General features: G+C 57.8%; 1 long non-coding RNA gene across 1 annotated transcript; it reads left to right on the top strand.

Annotated features, from left to right (window-relative positions):
* Positions 1–16,694: 16,694 nt before the first annotated feature.
* LOC139675812 (uncharacterized) lies at positions 16,695–19,006 on the top strand. The gene is made up of 3 exons (XR_011698550.1): positions 16,695–16,892; positions 17,103–17,188; positions 18,515–19,006. It is a non-coding gene; the product is annotated as an uncharacterized lncRNA (long non-coding RNA).
* The last annotated feature ends 1,426 nt before the right edge of the window (positions 19,007–20,432 follow it).

Below are 20,432 nucleotides of genomic sequence, written 5' to 3'. Positions count from 1 at the left end.
GGAAAGCTGGGCCCACTTTTGACTTGTAACTGTCATAGTCAGGAGGCCTGAGAATACTCACAACCTGACAGGCTGTAGAGTCTTAGCCTGAAAGTGGAATCTGGGGGAAAGCTCTGGAGACTGAAAGGCAGTCCAGCAGTCTGGGGGCTCAGGTAGCCTGAACTGAATGACAGTAACCAGGTCCTGGACTAGAACTCTTTTTGAATGTACTTAGAGAAAAGCTGTAATCTGGAAAAGAATTGCTATTCTTGGGTTTGTATCACAGCAATTTGAGCTGCTAAAAAATGCGGGCATTGCTGATGCTGTTAATATGAGCAGCTGCATTGTGCCTGGAAAGGACCCAGACCCACAGTCCTAGTGCAGCTTCCCTGGGACAGGGACGGTGCCAGGAGTTAAGCAAGTCCCTGCAAAGGGGTTCCAGGTAATCTGAGCGTTCTTGTGAAGCACAGGCTGTCCTCACCTGTTCACTGTTCCCCTCCCCTCTCCCCCCAGGATTCCTTTGCTGCAGGCCCTCCCTCCTTGGCTTGTTCGAGCTGCCTGAGGATGACACGACCCCTGACAAGGAGCACTTCATTGACACAGAGGATACTCCAGGCTATCAGACTGCATTCTCCCAGCTGGCCTTTGCTGGGAAGGAAGAACATGATCCTGTGGGGCAAATGGTGAACAATCCCAGGATCCAGCTGGCCCAGTCTCTGCACAAACTGTTCACAGCGTGCCCAGGCAGGGTAGGTGGCTTGGGCTCTGCATCCCTGGGCTGCATTCAGCAGAGAAGAAATGCCTCTGTGAGAATGGTCTCTTGCTAAGGTTTGATAATCAGCAAAATGAAGTGTGTTGTAGGCAGAAGGCAAGGTCTTGCTGTGTCTTCTTGTTCATTGGAACTTGGCTTTTGTAAGGTTTTCCTGGTAACCTCAGAAAGGCCTTATTTTTCACAGCACTTAGTTTAGCAATCAGCTCAAATATATGCTATTTAAAAGATGAAGATTTATCCACTTGATGGCCTATAAGTAATGGTTGTCTCCTGTTCAGTTGCATGGACTTGGGAGATTCAGGCAGCTCATATAAAATTAGACATTTTGAGTGCACAGTTAACTCTTACCCCAGATAGTGTTTGTTTTGTTCAAGATTTGGGTAAGTAAAGATTGTCTGAGAGATGAGCTGTTTCACCCTCAATAACTGCTGCTCTGAGAGTGTCTGAGCTTGTGCCCTGTGCATGAAGAGCCATGGCAGTGGCTGAGTGTCCCTGAGCCCTCTGCTGTGTCTGTGCTGCAGGTTCTGTGCATGCTGAGTGTCCCTGAGCCCTCTGCTGTGTCTGTGCTGCAGATTCTGTGCATGCTGAGTGTCCCTGAGCCCTCTGCTGTGTCTGTGCTGCAGGTTCTGTGGATGCTGAGTGTCCCTGAGCCCTCTGCTGTGTCTGTGCTGCTCTGTCTGTGCATGCTGAGTGTCCCTGAGCCCTCTGCTGTGTCTGTGCTGCAGATTCTGTGCATGCTGAGTGTCCCTGAGCCCTCTGCTGTGTCTGTGCTGCAGGTTCTGTGGATGCTGAGTGTCCCTGAGCCCTCTGCTGTGTCTGTGCTGCTCTGTCTGTGCATGCTGAGTGTCCCTGAGCCCTCTGCTGTGTCTGTGCTGCTCTGTCTGTGCCTGCTGAGTGTCCCTGAGCCCTCTGCTGTGTCTGTGCTGCAGGTTCTGTGCATGCTGAGTGTCCCTGAGCCCTCTGCTGTGTCTGTGCTGCAGATTCTGTGCATGCTGAGTGTCCCTGAGCCCTCTGCTGTGTCTGTGCTGCAGGTTCTGTGGATGCTGAGTGTCCCTGAGCCCTCTGCTGTGTCTGTGCTGCTCTGTCTGTGCATGCTGAGTGTCCCTGAGCCCTCTGCTGTGTCTGTGCTGCAGATTCTGTGCATGCTGAGTGTCCCTGAGCCCTCTGCTGTGTCTGTGCTGCAGGTTCTGTGGATGCTGAGTGTCCCTGAGCCCTCTGCTGTGTCTGTGCTGCTCTGTCTGTGCATGCTGAGTGTCCCTGAGCCCTCTGCTGTGTCTGTGCTGCTCTGTCTGTGCCTGCTGAGTGTCCCTGAGCCCTCTGCTGTGTCTGTGCTGCAGGTTCTGTGCATGCTGAGTGTCCCTGAGCCCTCTGCTGTGTCTGTGCTGCAGGTTCTGTGCATGCTGAGTGTCCCTGAGCCCTCTGCTCTGTCTGTGCTGCTCTGTCTGTGCCTGCTGAGTGTCCCTGAGCCCTCTGGAGTTACAATCTGGAAAAGGATTGCTTTTCTTGGGTTTCTATCATGGCAATTTGAGCTGATAAAAAAATGAGTGCATTGCTGATGCTGTTATTATCAGTAGCTGCATTGTGCCTGGAGAGGACCCAGACCCACAGTCCTAGTTGTTATGGGTTTGGCCAGATGGGCCTAAATTTAGTTTTTAAAAGTTCAGCTAGGCCTGGGAATTGTCAGCTGACTTGAGCTGGACTGAGCTAGCTAACAGCTGACTTCTTCTGGCCAATAATATTGTATTCCATACCATATTGCATCATCTCAAAAGGGGTAAGAGCTGGTGTGTGGGAGTGGCTTAGGCAGTTGCTTCACAGCTGTGGTCCCAGCAAGACACTCTGCTGTCCCAGGAGGGATGGGGAGGCCCAAGCCTGGAGTACCAGCTTACCATCATGTTATCTTAGGGAAGTAAAATGTTTGTTCTTAGCTTTTCTCTCTGCTTAAGTCTGTCTCTGAAGAATTGACTTCTCTAGAATGATTTGTAGTTGAAATGGTAGAATTTGTGTTTACTGGGAAGTGGGAAATTATTTCTTGTTATACATAACTTGTGTAAGTGTGTGTTATATTGTAGTTTCCTCTTAATTTTCTCTTTTCTGTGTAAATACATGTAGTTAGTTCCAGCATAAACCTGCTTTTGAGGTTTTTCCTTTTCTCTCTCTCTTCTTTTTTTCCCTTGGCTGGTTGGGGGGAGGAGGAACCCTCTTCACTCTGTCCTGGACAGTTGGCGTTTTGCCAGCTCAACCCAGGACACTAGTGCAGCTTCCCTGGGACAGGGACAGTGCCAGGAGTTAAGCAAGTCTCTGCAAAGGGGTTCCAGGTAATCTGAGCATTCTTGTGAAGCACAGGCTGTCCTCACCTGTTCACTGTTCCTCTCCCCTCTCCCCCCAGGATTCCTTTGCTGCAGGCCCTCCCTCCTTGGCTTGTTTGAGCTGCCTGAGGATGGCATGACACAACCCCTGACAAGGAGCACTTCACTGGCAGAGAGGATACTCCAGGCTATCAGACTGCATTCTCTCAGCAGGATCAGCCCTAAACTACCTCACGGTACCCCTGAACCCTCAGTGGACACGTCCAGCACCTGAACAGAAACCCAAGTCCTTATTTATTTACAGAGGCGAAATGATTGGTAATTGCTTATGATCTGTGGAGAATTTCCTTTGGAACGATCAGAGAGTTGTATCAAGGCAGAGCGTTTCTTTTGGTTCTTTTTCTTGTGGTTTGTAATTTCCTTTCAGGCTTGAATGAGTTTTTTGTGCTCCTGTTAGAAAAGCAGCATGATTTTACCTTCCTGTTTTGGGGGGCTTTGTTTGTTTCCATTGTTATCCCTGTTAAATCAGGCCTCCTGTGAATAGCCTGCGTTGTCCTACAGGACTGCTTTGTTTATGGATCAGAGAGAGAGAAGGGAACTGACTTTTCCTTCTCTTGAATTTTTCCAAGCACAAGTGGGACATCATCTTGCTACTCCCCAAAGCACTGCAGGGATGTGGGAGTAGTTTAGTGCTGGTTCAGTTCTCTGGGAAATAACCACGTTGCAGAGGTTTAAGAATCAGTAACAATTGTATTGTCTTTTAAATGCTAGGGTCTTTTAAATGCTGGGTCCTGCAGTCCCGGCATGATGAGGGAAAGAGGAACTTGAGTTCTTCTGAGAAACCTTCTGTTATTCCTTGTGCAGTCTTTTTTTCCTGTTCTATGAGTCACGGCTCACTCTCTCTCTAACAAAATCTGTTAGAGAGTGAGACTGCACTTTAGAATTTGGGTCTGTTCCCTACAAAGTTTTGCAACGTCCGAAGGAGTGGAGCGCTGACTGCTGTCAGCAAAGCTGATTTGTTAATACTCTGTCAGATTTCCCTCAGCTTTGGGCAGGAAAGGCAAGGGTTTGGGTCAGGAATTGTGAAAGCAGCGCCTGTGTGCCTGTTGCTTCTTGTGTGTGTGTGGCAGGGCTGGGACAAGGGCTCGTGCAGGAACCTCCAGAGCCAGGAGGAACAGCAGCAATTTGTGGAGAAAGAAAACTCCAGGTGTTAAGTGCTGCCAAATTTGTTCTTGCCTTATCCTGTGCTCTGTAATCAGTAACAGGTGACGTGCAGAAATGTCCTAGGGCCAGGGGAGAGCTGAGCTCGGTGCGGGTGCTGCACAGGGCACAGACGCAGGGGTGGAGTGGGAGTCTTTGGGACTTCTCAGAGGGAAGGGAGGGCTGGATGTGTCAGAGGGAGCCATCGACTTGTGCTCACTTGAACACACTTGTGCAGGTCCCTGGGATCCAGTGTAAAGTGCAGGTGTCCTCGTGTTCAGGGGTGAAGGGTCTGAGAGGGACTGTACTTCCTGTGACTTTGCAGGGCACCAGGAATGAGAGGAACTGTGATGTCCGAGGTGTGTCCCGTCCAGTCGTTTTTCCCTCTGGGAACATAGAGCCTGTGGGCGGAGCTGTGAGTGTTTGGATGAGCAGCTGAGTGTCCCTGAGCCCTCTGCTGTGTCTGTGCTGCTCTGTCTGTGCCTGCTGAGTGTCCCTGAGCCCCCTGCTGTGTCTGTGCTGCAGGTTCTGTGCCTGCTGAGTGTCCCTGAGCCCTCTGCTGTGTCTGTGCTGCAGGTTCTGTGCCTGCTGAGTGTCCCTGAGCCCTCTGCTGTGTCTGTGCTGCAGGTTCTGTGCCTGCTGAGTGTCCCTGAGCCCCCTGCTCTGTCTGTGCTGCAGGTTCTGTGCATGCTGAGTGTCCCTGAGCCCTCTGCTGTGTCTGTGCTGCTCTGTCTGTGCATGCTGAGTGTCCCTGAGCCCCCTGCTGTGTCTGTGCTGCAGGTTCTGTGCCTGCTGAGTGTCCCTGAGCCCCCTGCTCTGTCTGTGCTGCAGGTTCTGTGCCTGCTGAGTGTCCCTGAGCCCCCTGCTCTGTCTGTGCTGCAGGTTCTGTGATTGCTGAGTGTCCCTGAGCCCCCTGCTCTGTCTGTGCTGCAGGTTCTGTGCCTGCTGAGTGTCCCTGAGCCCCCTGCTCTGTCTGTGCTGCAGGTTCTGTGATTGCTGAGTGTCCCTGAGCCCTCTGCTCTGTCTGTGCTGCAGGTTCTGTGCATGCTGAGTGTCCCTGAGCCCTCTGCTGTGTCTGTGCTGCTCTGTCTGTGCATGCTGAGTGTCCCTGAGCCCTCTGCTGTGTCTGTGCTGCAGGTTCTGTGCATGGTGAGCACCAGCCTGAATGCAGTGACAATCTGGAAAAGAATTGCTTTTCTTGGGATTGTATCTCGGCAGTTTGACCTGCTAAAAAATGAGGGCATTGCTGATGCTGTTAATATGAGCAGCTGCATTGTGCCTGGAGAGGACCCAGACCCACAGTCCTAGTGCAGCTTCCCTGGGACAGGGACAGTGCCAGGAGTTAAGCAAGTCCCTGCAAAGGATGGAGTAAATCTGCTCCTTGCATCTGTAAGGAAAGACTGAGTAGTAGGGAAGGGGAGCATTTATATGCTGTATTGAGATTTCCATCTGATCCCAGGTGCAGCAGTGATGGGGTGGCTGGGTTTGGTCTGGGCCTGTGAGGATCAGCCCTAAACAACCCCACCTCACCAGAGGGCCCTGAATCCTCAAGGGAAATGTCCAGTAGGAACCAGACCAGTCGGTAGTTATTGCAGAGGAAAAACCATGCGAAAGAAAAGGTACTTCTGTTCTTTGTGGCAATCCTGTAATGCCTTGTGCAGTCTCTGTGTGCTGTTCTTGGAGTGACCACCCAGTGTGTGTCTAACAAAACCTGTTAGAAAGGTAGTCAGGGATTGGAATTGGGGTCTGATCCCTACAGACTCTTGCAAAGCCTGAAGGACTGCAGTGATGAGTGTGCTCAGCAAAGGAGGTTTCTCAGTATCTGCTCAGATTTCCCTCAGCTCTGGGGGCCTGGTGGCCAGCTGGAGGTGGCGGGGACACACATGGGACCCCTTGAGCTTTGTGGGAGGAGCTGGGGGTTGGCACGGTGCGATTTTTTGTTCTTTGGGTTTTTTTCCTGGTTTTCTGATTTCCTTTTTGAGCTCTGTGGTGCTAGGGAGAAAAATCTGGAAACAAATCAAACTGAAGGGATTTGCTGAGTTGCTTTGCAGAGAAGTGCCACCTTCAGAGGATGCACAAATCCACCAGGAAGTCAACGAAGGAGCTGTGGAAAGTGCAGCAGAGTGCAGGGAGCAGCCACTGTCCCAGCTCCCTGGTTTTGGGGGCATTAGTCCACCTACGGAAAGGAAAAAAGCCTCCCCGTCTTGTTTTCAGCCCTGCAGAGGAATGTCGTGTTCCAGAATTTCGGAGGGATTTGTGTGTGTCCTGTGCTGGCAGCTGCGTGTCTTGGGAGGCCATGGAGTGACATACATTGGGGGGACATGGGGGGACAAGGGGAGGACATGGGGGGGGACACGGGGAGGACATGGGGGGGGACATCAGGGGGACATGGGAGGACACCAGGGGGACATGGGGGTACATCGAGGGGACATGGGGAGGACATGAGGGAGATGGGGTGGACATGGGGGACGCAGGGGACATGGAGGAAACATGGGGGGAACATTGGGGACATGGGAAGGCTATGGGGGGACATGCAGGGGACATGGGACGTCCAGGGAAGTCCGAGAGGGCCCAGGGGGGTCCAGAGGGGTCCAAAGCGTTTTGGGGGGTCCAGGAGAGTTCAAGTTGGTCCAGGAGGGTCCAGGGGTTTTCCCTGGGGGTATGAGGGGGTGGTCCATGGGGGCCCTAGGAGGATTCAAGGTGGTCCAGGAATGTTCAGGAGGGTTCAGGGGGTTTTAAGGGAGTGGAAGGGGGTTTCAGACGGGTCCAAGGGGGTCCAGGAGAGATTCGGAGGGTCCAGGGGGTTTTGGGGGGGGTCCAGGAGTGTCCAGGGGAGTCTCAGAGGTGTCCAGAAAGGTTCGAAGGGGTCCAGAAGGGTCTAAGGAGGGTCCAAGGGGTCCCAGGCAGGTTTGAGAGGGGTCCAGGGGGCTTCAGGGGGTTTGGAGGGGTCCAGGGGAGTCCAAGTGTGATTCAAGAGGGTCCAAGGTTTTTGAGAGTGTCAAGGGGGGCTGGGGGGGGGTGCAAAGTGGTCCAAGAGAGTTGAGGAAAGTCCAAGGGGGATTCAGGGGGGTCCAGGGGAGTTCAGGAGGGTCCAAAGCGATCCAGGAGAAGTCAGAGAGAAATGAGGGGGGTCTCACAGTGGATCGTGGGTCTCAGAGGAGTCACAGGGAGGTAAGGGGAGGTAAGAGTGGTCAGGGGGTGCCTGGGGAACTCAGGGACCCCCATTGCCCACAGCCCAGCAATGTCGGCCCTCGGGAACCTCCCTTGGGGACCCCGGGTGCCCGAAATGTCGTCCCTCGGGAACCCCCCCTTCGAGGAGCCCCAGCGCCCGAGGTGTCGCCCCTCGGCAACACCCCCTCGGGGAACCCCGGCGGCCAAGGTGTCGCACCTCGGCCAGCACGCCCTTGGGGAGCCTCTGCGCCCGAGGTGTCGCCCCATGGACAACCTCCTTGGGGACCCCAGAGACCCACCCAGGGACCCCCCAGGGACCCCCAAAGACCCCAGAGATTCCCAGACACTCACAGGGACCCCCAGGGTCCCTCAGGAAGCTACAGAGATCTCCCAGAGAACCCCCAGTTTCCCCCAGAGACCCCCCAGAGACTGTCAGAGACCCCCAGACACCCCCAAGGGACTCCCAGACGCCCCCACGGACCCCTAGGGCCCCCCCAGGGACCCCCCAGAGACCCCCAGAGACTCTCAGAGACCCCCCAAGGACCCCCAGAGAGCCCACTGGGACTCCCCAGGGACCCCCCAGAGACTCCCCATAGATCACCAGGGACCGCCCAAGGACCCCCGCAGACCCCCAGACACCCCCAGAGACTCCCAGGGGCCCCCAGAAACTCCCAGAGATCCCTCAGGGACCCGCAGAGACCCCTCAGGAACCCCCAGAGACTCCCAGACACCCCAGAGACTCCCAGAAACCCTCAGAGACCCCCCCAGGGACCTCCAGAGACTCCAAGAGACCCCCATGGACCCCCCAGGGACCACCAGAAAGCCCCAGAGACCCCCCAGGGACCACCAGAGACCCCCCAGAGATTCTCAGAGACCTCCAGGGACTCCCAGACACCCGCCGAGACCCCCCAGGGACCCCCAGAGACCCTCCATAGATCACCAGGGACTGCCCAAGGACCCCCACAGACCCCCAGACACCCGCAGAGACTCCCAGGGGCCCCCAGAAACTCCCGGAGACCCCTCAGGGACCCGCAGAGACCCCTGAGGGACCCCCAGAGACTCCCAGACACCCGCCAGGAACCCTCAGATGCCCCCAGAGACCCCCAGAGATCCCCAGAGACCCCCAGACCCCTCCAGGGACCCCCAGACACCCCCAGAGACCCTCAGGGACCCCCCAGAGACTCTCAGAGACCTCCAGGGACTCCCAGACACACGCCGAGACCCCCCAGGGACACCCAGAGACCCCCAGACACCTGCCAGGGCCCCTCAGATGCCCCCAGAGATCCCCAGAGACCCCCAGACCCCTCATGGGACCCCCAGGGACCCCCAGAGACCCCCCCAGAGACCCCCAGAGACCCCACAGGGACCCCCAAGGACCCCATAGGGACCCCCACAGATCCCCAGAGACCCCCCCTGTGACCCCCAAAGAACTCCCCTGGGGATCTCCTGGGACCCCCCAGAAACCCCCAGACATCCCCAGAGACTCCCAGAGACCCCCCAGGGACCCTCAGACACCCCCAGAGACTCACAGAGACCCCCAGAGACTCTCAGAGATCCCCCAGGGACCCACAGGAACCCCTCAAAGATCCACCAGAGACCCCCCAGGGACCCCCAAGGAACTCCCCTGGGGATCCCCTCGGACCCCCCAGAAATCCCCAGACACCCCCAGAGACCCCCCAGGGACCCTCAGACACCCCCAGAGACTCACAAAGACCCCCAGAGACCCTCAGGGACCCCCCAGGGACCCCCATAGACCGCCCAGAGATCACGAGATGCCCCCCGGGGACCTCCAGAGACCCCTCCAGAGATCACGAGAAACCCCTCCGAGACCCCCAGGGACCTCCAGAGACCCCCAGGGACCCACCTTGGGACCCCCAGAGGACCCCAGGGACCCCCCAGGGACCCCCCAGAGACCCCCCAGAGATTCTCAGAGACCTCCAGGGACTCCCAGACACCCGCCGAAATCCCCCAGGGACCCCCAGAGACCCTCCATAGATCACCAGGGACTGCCCAAGGACCCCCACAGAACCTCAGACACCCCCAGAGACTCCCAGGAGTCCCCAGAAACTCCCAGAGACACCTCAGGGACCCGCAGAGACCACTGAGGGACACCCAGAGACTTCTAGACACCCGCCAGGAACCCTGAGATGCCCCCAGAGACCCCCAGAGATCCCCAGAGACCCCCAGACCCCTCCAGGGACCCCCAGACACCCGCAGAGACCCGCAGGGACCCCCAGGGATCCCCAGAGACCCCCCAGAGACTCTCAGAGACCTCCAGGGACTCCCAGACACACGCCGAGACACCCCAGGGACCCCCAGAGACCCCCAGACACCCGCCAGGGACCCTCAGATACCCCCAGAGACCCCCAGAGATCCCCAGAGACCCCCAGACCCCTCCAGGGACACCCAGAGACCCCCAGAGACCCCCAGAGACCCTCCAGAGACACCCAGAGACTCTCAGAGATCCCCCAGAGACCCCACAGGGACCCCCAAGGACCCCCTAGGGACCCCCACAGAACCCCAGAGACCCCCCCTGTGACCCCCAAAGAACTCCCCTGGGGATCTCCTGGGACCCCACAGAAACCCCCAGACACCCCCAGAGACTCCCAGAGACCCCCCAGGGACCCTCAGACACCCCCAGAGACTCATAGAGACCCCCAGAGACCCCCAGAGACTCTCAGAGATCCCCCAGGGACCCACAGGAACCCCTCAAAGATCCACCAAAGACCCCCAGAGACCCTCAGGGACCCCCCAGGGACCCCCATAGACCGCCCAGAGATCACGAGATGCCCCCCAGGGACCTCCAGAGACCCCTCCAGAGATCACGAGAAACCCCTCCGAGACCCCCAGGGACCTCCAGAGACCCCCAGGGACCCACCTTGGGACCCCCAGAGGACCCCAGGGACCCACAGGAACCCCTCATAGATCCACCAGAGACCCCCATAGATCCCACAGAGACCTCCAGAGAACCCCAGAGACCACCAGAGATGCTCCGGAGACACCCCAGAGACCCCACAGAGATCCCCGGTGCCCGAAATGTCGTCCCTCGGGGAACCCCCTTGGGGACCCCCGGTGCCCGAAATGTCGTCCCTCGGGGAACCCCCTTGGGGAGCCCCGGCGCCCGAGGTGTCGCCCCTCGGCAACCCCCCCCTTCGGGGACTTCCGGCGCCCGAAATGTCGCCCCTTGGGGACCCCCCATTTGGGGACCCCCGGTGCCCGAGGTGTCGCCCCTCGGCAACCACCCCGTGGGGAGCCCCGGTGCCCGAAATGCCGTCCCTCGGCCAAACTCCTTGGGGACCCCAGAGACCCCCCAGAGGACCCCCCCAGGGACTCCACAGGGACCCCCAGAGACCCCAGAGATTCCCAGACACTCCCAGGGACACCCAGGGACCCCCAGGACGCTACAGAGATCTCCCAGAGAACCCCCAGTTTCCCCCAGAGACCGCCCAGAAACTGTCAGAGACCCCCAGACACCCCCAGACACCCCAGGGACCCCCCTAGACCTCCAGACACCCCCCAGGGACTCCCAGACGCCCCCACGGACCCCCAGGGCCCCGCCAGGGACCTCCCAGAGACCCCCAGAGACTCTCAGAGACCCCCCAGGGACCCCCAGAGAGCCCACTGGGACTCCCCAGGGACCCCCAGAGACTCCCCATAGATCACCAGGGACCGCCCAAGGACCCCCGCAGACCCCCAGACACCCCCAGAGACTCCCAGGGGCCCCCAGAAACTCCCAGAGATCCCTCAGGGACCCGCAGAGACCCCTCGGGAACCCCCAGAGACTCCCAGACACCCCAGAGTCTCCCAGAAACCCTCAGAGACCCCCCAGGGACCTCCAGAGACCCCAGAGACTCCAAGAGACCCCCAGAGACCCCCAGGGACCCCCCAGGGACCCCCAAGAGACCCCCCAGAGATTCTCAGAGACCTCCAGGGACTCCCAGACACCCGCCGAAACCCCCCAGGGACCCCCAGAGACCCTCCATAGATCACCAGGGACTGCCCAAGGACCCCCACAGAACCCCAGACACCTCCAGAGACTCCCAGGGGTCCCCAGAAACTCCCAGAGACCTCTCAGGGACCCGCAGAGACCCCTGAGGGACCCCCAGAGACTTCTAGACACCCGCGTGGAACCCTCAGATGCTCCCAGAGACCCCCAGAGATCCCCAGAGACTTCCAGACCCCTCCAGGGACCCCCAGACACCCGCAGAGACCCGCAGGGACCCCCAGGGACCCGCAGAGACCCCCCCAGAGACTCTCAGAGACCTCCAGGGACTCCCAGACACATGCCGAGACACCCCAGGGACCCCCAGAGACCCGCCAGGGACCCTCAGATGCCCCCAGAGACCCCCAGAGATCCCCAGAGACCCCCAGACCCCTCCAGGGACACCCAGACACCCCCAGAGACCCCCAGGGACCCCCAGAGACCCTCCAGAGACCCCCAGAGACTCTCAGAGATCCCCCAGAGACCCCACAGGGACCCCCAAGGACCCCCTAGGGACCCCCACAGAACCCCAGAGACCCCCCCTGTGACCCCCAAAGAACTCCCCTGGGGATCTCCTGGGACCCCCCAGAAACCCCCAGACACCCCCAGAGACTCCCAGAGACCCCCCAGGGACCCTCAGACACCCCCAGAGACTCATAGAGACCCCCAGAGACCCCCAGAGACTCTCAGAGATCCCCCAGGGACCCACAGGAACCCCTCAAAGATCCACCAGAGACCCTCAGGGACCCCCCAGGGACCCCCATAGACCGCCCAGAGATCACGAGATGCCCCCCAGGGACCTCCAGAGACCCCTCCAGAGATCACGAGAAACCCCTCCGAGACCCCCAGGGACCTCCAGAGACCCCCAGGGACCCACCTTGGGACCCCCAGAGGACCCCACCTTGGGACCCCCAGAGGACCCCAGGGACCCACAGGAACCCCTCATAGATCCACCAGAGACCCCCATAGATCCCACAGAGACCTCCAGAGAACCCCAGAGACCACCAGAGATGCTCCGGAGACACCCCAGAGACCCCCACAGAGATCCCCGGTGCCCGAAATGTCGTCCCTCGGGGAACCCCCTTGGGGACCCCTGGTGCCCAATATGTCGTCCCTCGGGGAACCCCCTTGGGGACCCCCGGTGCCCAAAATGTCGTCCCTCGGGGAACCCCCTTGGGGAGCCCCGGCGCCCGAGGTGTCGCCCCTCGGCAACCCCCCACTTCGGGGACTTCCGGCGCCCGAAATGTCGCCCCTTGGGGACCCCCCATTTGGGGACCCCCGGTGCCCGAGGTGTCGCCCCTCGGCAACCACCCCGTGGGGAGCCCCGGTGCCCGAAATGCCGTCCCTCGGCCAACCTCCTTGGGGACCCCAGAGACCCCCAGAGGACCCCCCCAGGGACTCCACAGGGACCCCCAGAGACCCCAGAGATTCCCAGACACTCCCAGGGACACCCAGGGACCCCCAGGACGCTACAGAGATCTCCCAGAGAACCCCCAGTTTCCCCCAGAGACCCCCCAGAAACTGTCAGAGACCCCCAGACACCCCCAGACACCCCAGGGACCCCCCTAGACCTCCAGACACCCCCCAGGGACTCCCAGACGCCCCCACGGACCCCGAGGGCCCCGCCAGGGACCTCCCAGAGACCACCAGAGACTCTCAGAGACCCCCCAGGGACCCCCAGAGAGCCCACTGGGACTCCCCAGGGACCCCCAGAGACTCCCCATAGATCACCAGGGACCGCCCAAGGACCCCCGCAGACCCCCAGACACCCCCAGAGACTCCCAGGGGCCCCCAGAAACTCCCAGAGATCCCTCAGGGACCCGCAGAGACCCCTCAGGGACCCCCAGAGACTCCCAGACACCCCAGAGACTCCCAGAAACCCTCAGAGACCCCCCAGGGACCTCCAGAGACCCCAGAGACTCCAAGAGACCCCCAGAGACCCCCAGGGACCCCCCAGGGACCCCCAAGAGACCCCCCAGAGATTCTCAGAGACCTCCAGGGACTCCCAGACACCCGCCGAAACCCCCCAGGGACCCCCAGAGACCCTCCATAGATCACCAGGGACTGTCCAAGGACCCCCACAGAACCTCAGACACCCCCAGAGACTCCCAGGGGTCCCCAGAAACTCCCAGAGACCTCTCAGGGACCCGCAGAGACCCCTGAGGGACCCCCAGAGACTTCTAGACACCCGCCAGGAACCCTGAGATGCCCCCAGAGACCCCCAGAGATCCCCAGAGACCCCCAGACCCCTCCAGGGACCCCCAGACACCCGCAGAGACCCCCAGGGACCCCCAGGGACCCCCAGAGACCCCCCAGAGACTCTCAGAGACCTCCAGGGACTCCCAGACACACGCCGAGACACCCCAGGGACCCCCAGAGACCCTCCAGAGACCCCCAGAGACTCTCAGAGATCCCCCAGAGACCCCACAGGGACCCCCAAGGACCCCCTAGGGACCCCCACAGAACCCCAGAGACCCCCCCTGTGACCCCCAAAGAACTCCCCTGGGGATCTCCTGGGACCCCCCAGAAACCCCCAGACACCCCCAGAGACTCCCAGAGACCCCCCAGGGACCCTCAGACACCCCCAGAGACTCCCAGAGACCCCCCAGGGACCCTCAGACACCCCCAGAGACTCATAGAGACCCCCAGAGACCCCCAGAGACTCTCAGAGATCCCCCAGGGACCCACAGGAACCCCTCAAAGATCCACCAGAGATCCCCAGAGATCCTCAGGGACCCCCCAGGGACCCCCATAGACCGCCCAGAGATCACGAGATGCCCCCCAGGGACCTCCAGAGACCCCTCCAGAGATCACGAGAAACCCCTCCGAGACCCCCAGGGACCTCCAGAGACCCCCAGGGACCCACCTTGGGACCCCCAGAGGACCCCAGGGACCCACAGGAACCCCTCATAGATCCACCAGAGACCCCCATAGATCCCACAGAGACCTCCAGAGAACCCCAGAGACCACCAGAGATGCTCCAGAGACACCCCAGAGACCCCCACAGAGATCCCCGGTGCCCGAAATGTCGTCCCTCGGGGAACCCCCTTGGGGACCCCCGGTGCCCGAAATGTCGTCCGTCGGGGAACCCCCTTGGGGACCCCCGGTGCCCAAAATGTCGTCCGTCGGGGAACCCCCTTCGGGGACCCCCGGTGCCCGAAATGTCGTCCGTCGGGGAACCCCCTTGGGGACCCCCGGTGCCCGAAATGTCGTCCGTCGGGGAACCCCCTTGGGGACCCCCGGTGCCCAAAATGTCGTCCGTCGGGGAACCCCCTTGGGGACCCCCGGTGCCCAAAATGTCGTCCGTCGGGGAACCCCCTTGGGGACCCCCGGTGCCCAAAACTGTCGTCCCTCCGGGAACCCCCTTGGGGACCCCCGGTGCCCAAAATGTCGTCCGTCGGGGAACCCCCTTGGGGACCCCCGGTGCCCAAAACTGTCGTCCCTCCGGGAACCCCCTTGGGGACCCCCGGTGCCCAAAACTGTCGTCCCTCGGCAATCCCCCCTTGGGGAGTCCCGGCGCCCGAGGTGTCGCCCCGCCGCAACCTCAACCCGATGACTCTCGGCGCCCGAGGTGTCGGCCCTCGGCAACCTCGCCTTGCGGACCCCCGGCGACCGAGGTGTCGCCCCTCGTCACGCCCCTCCTTGGGGACCCCCGGCGGGCATTGGAGGTGGTGGGGGCTGGACTACGATGCAGTTCTTGGACATGTCCGGCAGGCGGCGCCAGCGAGGGAGAAGGGCCGGCGAGGGCGGGATTCGAACCGGCGTTTGGGCAGCGGTATCTGCATCGCTACTGCGCACGTGCGGATTAGGGAGCTTCGGCGGTACTGCGCAAGCGCGGAGTACGGCGCGCCGTCGCTACTGCGCATGCGCGGAGTACAGCGCGCCCTCCCAACTGCGCACGCGCGGAGTACAGCGCGCCGTCCCAACTGCGCATGCGCGGAGTACAGAGCGCCGTCCCTACTGCGCAAACGCGGAGTACGGCGCGCCGTCGCTACTGCGCATGCGCGGAGTACAGCGCGCCCTCCCAACTGCGCACGCGCGGAGTACAGCGCGCCGTCCCAACTGCGCATGCGCGGAGTACAGAGCGCCGTCCCTACTGCGCATGCGCGGAGTACGGAGCGCCGTCCCTACTGCGCACGCGCGGTATACACAGCGCCGTCGGTACTGCGCATGCGCGGAGCACAGCGCGCCGTCCCTCCTGTGCTCGCCCGGAGTCCGCCTCTCTGTCTCTCCTGCTCGATGCCACATCCCGTGTTCGTTCATGGCGCTGTTTTCCCGCACCTGCCGCAGCCGGTGCCGCGGGAGCGCGCGGGGAACATCCCGCCGCCGGTGCGGCTGCTGCAGAGGCGTTCCTGGAGCGCGGCGCCGGCACCATCGCCCGCAGCGCCGCCGCCAAGATCGTGAGTGCCGGGGCCGCGGGGCAGGGGCTGGGCTGGGCTGGGCCTCAGTGGCGCTCCATACACGGATAAATACTCTGCATGCAGCTCGGTGGGTGCTTTCCCGTCCTGGGGGTGAGGTGAATCCTGGGCTCCTGTGCTTTTGTCAGCCGAGATGGAAAATTCCTGCACTTGGTTTTGGCAAGTGGCAGTTTCCCAGAATTTTCTTGCCTTGTTTGCTTCCTGTGGAACATGTGGACCAGCAGAACTCTCAGGGCTTGTGTTCAGAACAGGCTTGAGGAGAGTGAGTGAGTGAGTGAGTGAGTGAGTGAGTGAGTGAGTGGAGTGAGTGAGTGGAGTGAGTGAGTGGAGTGAGTGGAGTGAGTGAGTGAGTGAGTGAGTGAGGGAGTGAATGAGTGAGTGAGTGAGTGAGTGAGTGAGTGAGTGAGTGAGTGAGTGAGGGAGTGAGTGAGTGAGTGAGTGAGGGAGTGAGTGAGTGAATGAGTGAGTGAGTGAGTGAGTGGAGTGAGTGGAGTGAGTGAGTGGAGTGAGTGAGTGAGTGGAGTGAGTGAGTGAGTGAATGAGTGAGTGAGTGAGTGGAGTGAGTGAGTGAGTGAGTGAGTGAGTGAGTGAGTGAGGGAGTGAGTGAGTGGAGTGAGTGAGTGAGTGGAGTGAGTCAGGGAGTGAATGAGTGAGTGGAGTGACTGAGTGAGTGAGTGAGTGAGTGGAGTGAGTGGAGTGAGTGAGTGAGTGAGTGAGTGAGTGGAGTGAGTGAGTGGAGTGAGTGAGTGAGTGAGTGAGTGGAGTGAGTGAGTGAGTGAGTGAGTGAGTGAGTGAGAAGGAGCCACAACGTGTCTTCCTTGTCCTGCACTGCAGGATCAGAATCCTGGTTTAGGTTAGGGATGCTTTTGCACTGGTGTGTGTCTTCGATGGTCAGAGCCAACTTTCTGCTGGGCCACTTAGGAAGAACAGTTGCCTAGAGCTTCATGTTTGCTTTCCTTGCAGCCTGGAGTGTTGGGGGGATTCCTGAAGCTGATTGCCTTGAAAGCCAGTGATCCCCAAGGCTTTGACCTGCTAAACAGCATCATGGAGCATATGCCCCCGTGAGTATGAGCTCAAATTGCATTCAAAACTGACTTCTGTGGGCTTTGGTTCTGCAGTGTGCAGTCATGCCAAAGGTTAACACTTCAGGAGCAAAAATGTCACATTTATCAGTTAAAGAGATGGGAACAACTTTCTCTGTGTTTTCTGTAAAGTGACAGCACCAGTCAAAGCCCACTGTGAACTGAATAACTGTTCTTTTAAATTTCCAGTGAATCAGTTGACTGGTACAGGAAACAGGTCTTCATTCTGCTATTCCAAAGACTTCCAAGTTCCAAACCAACAAAACTTATCAAAAGTAAGTTCCTTGCTCTGAAAAGCTCCAGTGTGACACGAGCGGTTCAGAGTGTGCAGTTGCACAGATCAGGCATCCTGTACATGGGTGGGACTCTGGTGGCTCCAGGGACTTGCTCCAAATGCTCTGGAGTCAAGGGGGCATAAAGGGCAGTGGCCACAGCAGGTGACACTCCATGAAAACTGAGGGAATGGAACTAAAGGACTTGTGTAGTTCTCCTCCTTTCCTGGTGTGTGTGATGTCGTTACTTGTCTGAAAGTGTCTCCATTTAATCTCCAGCTAATAGCAACACACTTGCCCTGCCACACAGCACAGCCATTCTGACCACTGCTCTCTGCAGTTTGTGTTCATGCTGGGAAACATTCCATGCTTTTGTGTCATTTTGGCCTTCATGGGAATAAAGTTCTGAGGAAGGGTTTACGTTCCTCTGTCAAAGCTGTGACACATTGTTGAAATCATCCCCAGGCAGATGGCCATGCTGATGAAATTCGTGATGTTATCTCTACACAGATCACACAAGGTCTGTTATTAATCCTTTAAAATCTGCTTGATGCCTCCTGTAGAGGAGCAAGAATTACAGGGTTCTTCCAGTGGTGTTCCACCAACCAAATGGAAGTGGTGCTTCCAGCGTTCCACGTTTCAGTGTTGTGGTGCCCGAGAAGATGAGCAGTTTTTAGGCAAACTTTGGAGCAGCAAGTTAATGCCCTTCAGTAAAAGGGAACATTTATGAAGGCTGCCCTTCCTGTCTCCTTCTTAGAATGCATTTTGCTGCTGACTCTAAAGCAATTCTCTTGTTTTCATCTGGAGTTTTACTTCATCCTTTTTCTCGTTGCTTTCTCGTCTTCATTAACTAGTATGGCACAGGAAATGGGGCATGAGCTCTGCAGGAAATACTTGGCAGCATACAGCCAAAGGGAGTGTGTTCTGTTGGCTTGGGTTGTATTTCAGGCTGCTGTGCAGTTTTTGCCTTTGAAGCAGGAAAGAGTTGTCTCTCTGGCTGAAATGGCAAAGGAGGTTTGGCGCCAATCTGACTGCCCGGGTGCCTCTCCTTTTGGGGTTCATTTCTGATTTTCTGCCCACAGTTCCTCACTGATAGTTCAAGTTACTGATCTCCTGAGCGGGTCATAAAAGGGAATCATTGCTGTCTCTGGTTTTTATCCTTTGTAAAAAGTTTGTATGTGCAAAGATCTATGTAAGAGGGCAGCAATTGTTAAGAAACAAATTGTCTTGTGTTCTCTGTTTCCTGGTGCTTTGTGTGGTTTCTGCTTTTCTTTGGTCACCATAGGGTGATAAATCGTTCTGATACTTTTTCTCTAACTGTCATACTAGGATGTTTGAAACAGGCTTGGAGAAAATGATGATTCCTGAAATCCAGAAAGAGTCTTGGAGAAGTTGAAAAGCAGATCCGTGCTGTTGGCATCACCAAGACATTAACAGAATGTCCTCCCGTGATGGACACTGAGTACCCCAAGCTGTGGTAGGTGCCACACTTCTTCAGGGTCTGCTGGTGATGCTGTTGAAGGTCTGGAAAGTAGAAGCTTTCACCAGAATAGGCCCCTCCAATAAACTCCTTTGGCATTTCTTCAGGCCCACTGTTGTGGTGAGACTCAGCTTGAGGCTTTTCATACCTTTTCATCCTTCACTGCACAAAGGGAAGTGTGTTTTCAAAGCAAATGGCAGAGCTGGTTTGAGATGTGTTTGAGCCTGGATTTGGCTGAGTAGAGCTCCACTGAAGGGAATTAGGCTACTGTCAGCTTGCATTCCTTCTGGAAAGCTGGGCCCACTTTTGACTTGTAACTGTCATAGTCAGGAGGCCTGAGAATACTCACAACCTGACAGGCTGTAGAGTCTTAGCCTGAAAGTGGAATCTGGGGGAAAGCTCTGGAGACTGAAAGGCAGTCCAGCAGTCTGGGGGCTCAGGTAGCCTGAACTGAATGACAGTAACCAGGTCCTGGACTAGAACTCTTTTTGAATGTACTTAGAGAAAAGCTGTAATCTGGAAAAGAATTGCTATTCTTGGGTTTGTATCACAGCAATTTGAGCTGCTAAAAAATGAGGGCATTGCTGATGCTGTTAATATGAGCAGCTGCATTGTGCCTGGAAAGGACCCAGACCCACAGTCCTAGTGCAGCTTCCCTGGGACAGGGACGGTGCCAGGAGTTAAGCAAGTCCCTGCAAAGGGGTTCCAGGTAATCTGAGCGTTCTTGTGAAGCACAGGCTGTCCTCACCTGTTCACTGTTCCCCTCCCCTCTCCCCCCAGGATTCCTTTGCTGCAGGCCCTCCCTCCTTGGCTTGTTCGAGCTGCCTGAGGATGACACGACCCCTGACAAGGAGCACTTCATTGACACAGAGGATACTCCAGGCTATCAGACTGCATTCTCCCAGCTGGCCTTTGCTGGGAAGGAAGAACATGATCCTGTGGGGCAAATGGTGAACAATCCCAGGATCCAGCTGGCCCAGTCTCTGCACAAACTGTTCACAGCGTGCCCAGGCAGGGTAGGTGGCTTGGGCTCTGCATCCCTGGGCTGCATTCAGCAGAGAAGAAATGCCTCTGTGAGAATGGTCTCTTGCTAAGGTTTGATAATCAGCAAAATGAAGTGTGTTGTAGGCAGAAGGCAAGGTCTTGCTGTGTCTTCTTGTTCATTGGAACTTGGCTTTTGTAAGGTTTTCCTGGTAACCTCAGAAAGGCCTTATTTTTCACAGCACTTAGTTTAGCAATCAGCTCAAATATATGCTATTTAAAAGATGAAGATTTATCCACTTGATGGCCTATAAGTAATGGTTGTCTCCTGTTCAGTTGCATGGACTTGGGAGATTCAGGCAGCTCATATAAAATTAGACATTTTGAGTGCACAGTTAACTCTTACCCCAGATAGTGTTTGTTTTGTTCAAGATTTGGGTAAGTAAAGATTGTCTGAGAGATGAGCTGTTTCACCCTCAATAACTGCTGCTCTGAGAGTGTCTGAGCTTGTGCCCTGTGCATGAAGAGCCATGGCAGTGGCTGAGTGTCCCTGAGCCCTCTGCTGTGTCTGTGCTGCAGGTTCTGTGCCTGCTGAGTGTCCCTGAGCCCTCTGCTGTGTCTGTGCTGCAGGTTCTGTGCATGCTGAGTGTCCCTGAGCCCTCTGCTGTGTCTGTGCTGCAGGTTCTGTGCCTGCTGAGTGTCCCTGAGCCCTCTGCTCTGTCTGTGCTGCTCTGTCTGTGCCTGCTGAGTGTCCCTGAGCCCCCTGCTCTGTCTGTGCTGCAGGTT

The sequence above is a fragment of the Pithys albifrons genome, chromosome 9 (genome assembly GCF_047495875.1).
Source record: "Pithys albifrons albifrons isolate INPA30051 chromosome 9, PitAlb_v1, whole genome shotgun sequence".
Taxonomy (NCBI): domain Eukaryota; kingdom Metazoa; phylum Chordata; class Aves; order Passeriformes; family Thamnophilidae; genus Pithys; species Pithys albifrons.
The sequence above is the reverse complement of the archived record's forward strand: the minus strand, read 5'-3'. Positions and strand labels throughout refer to the sequence as shown.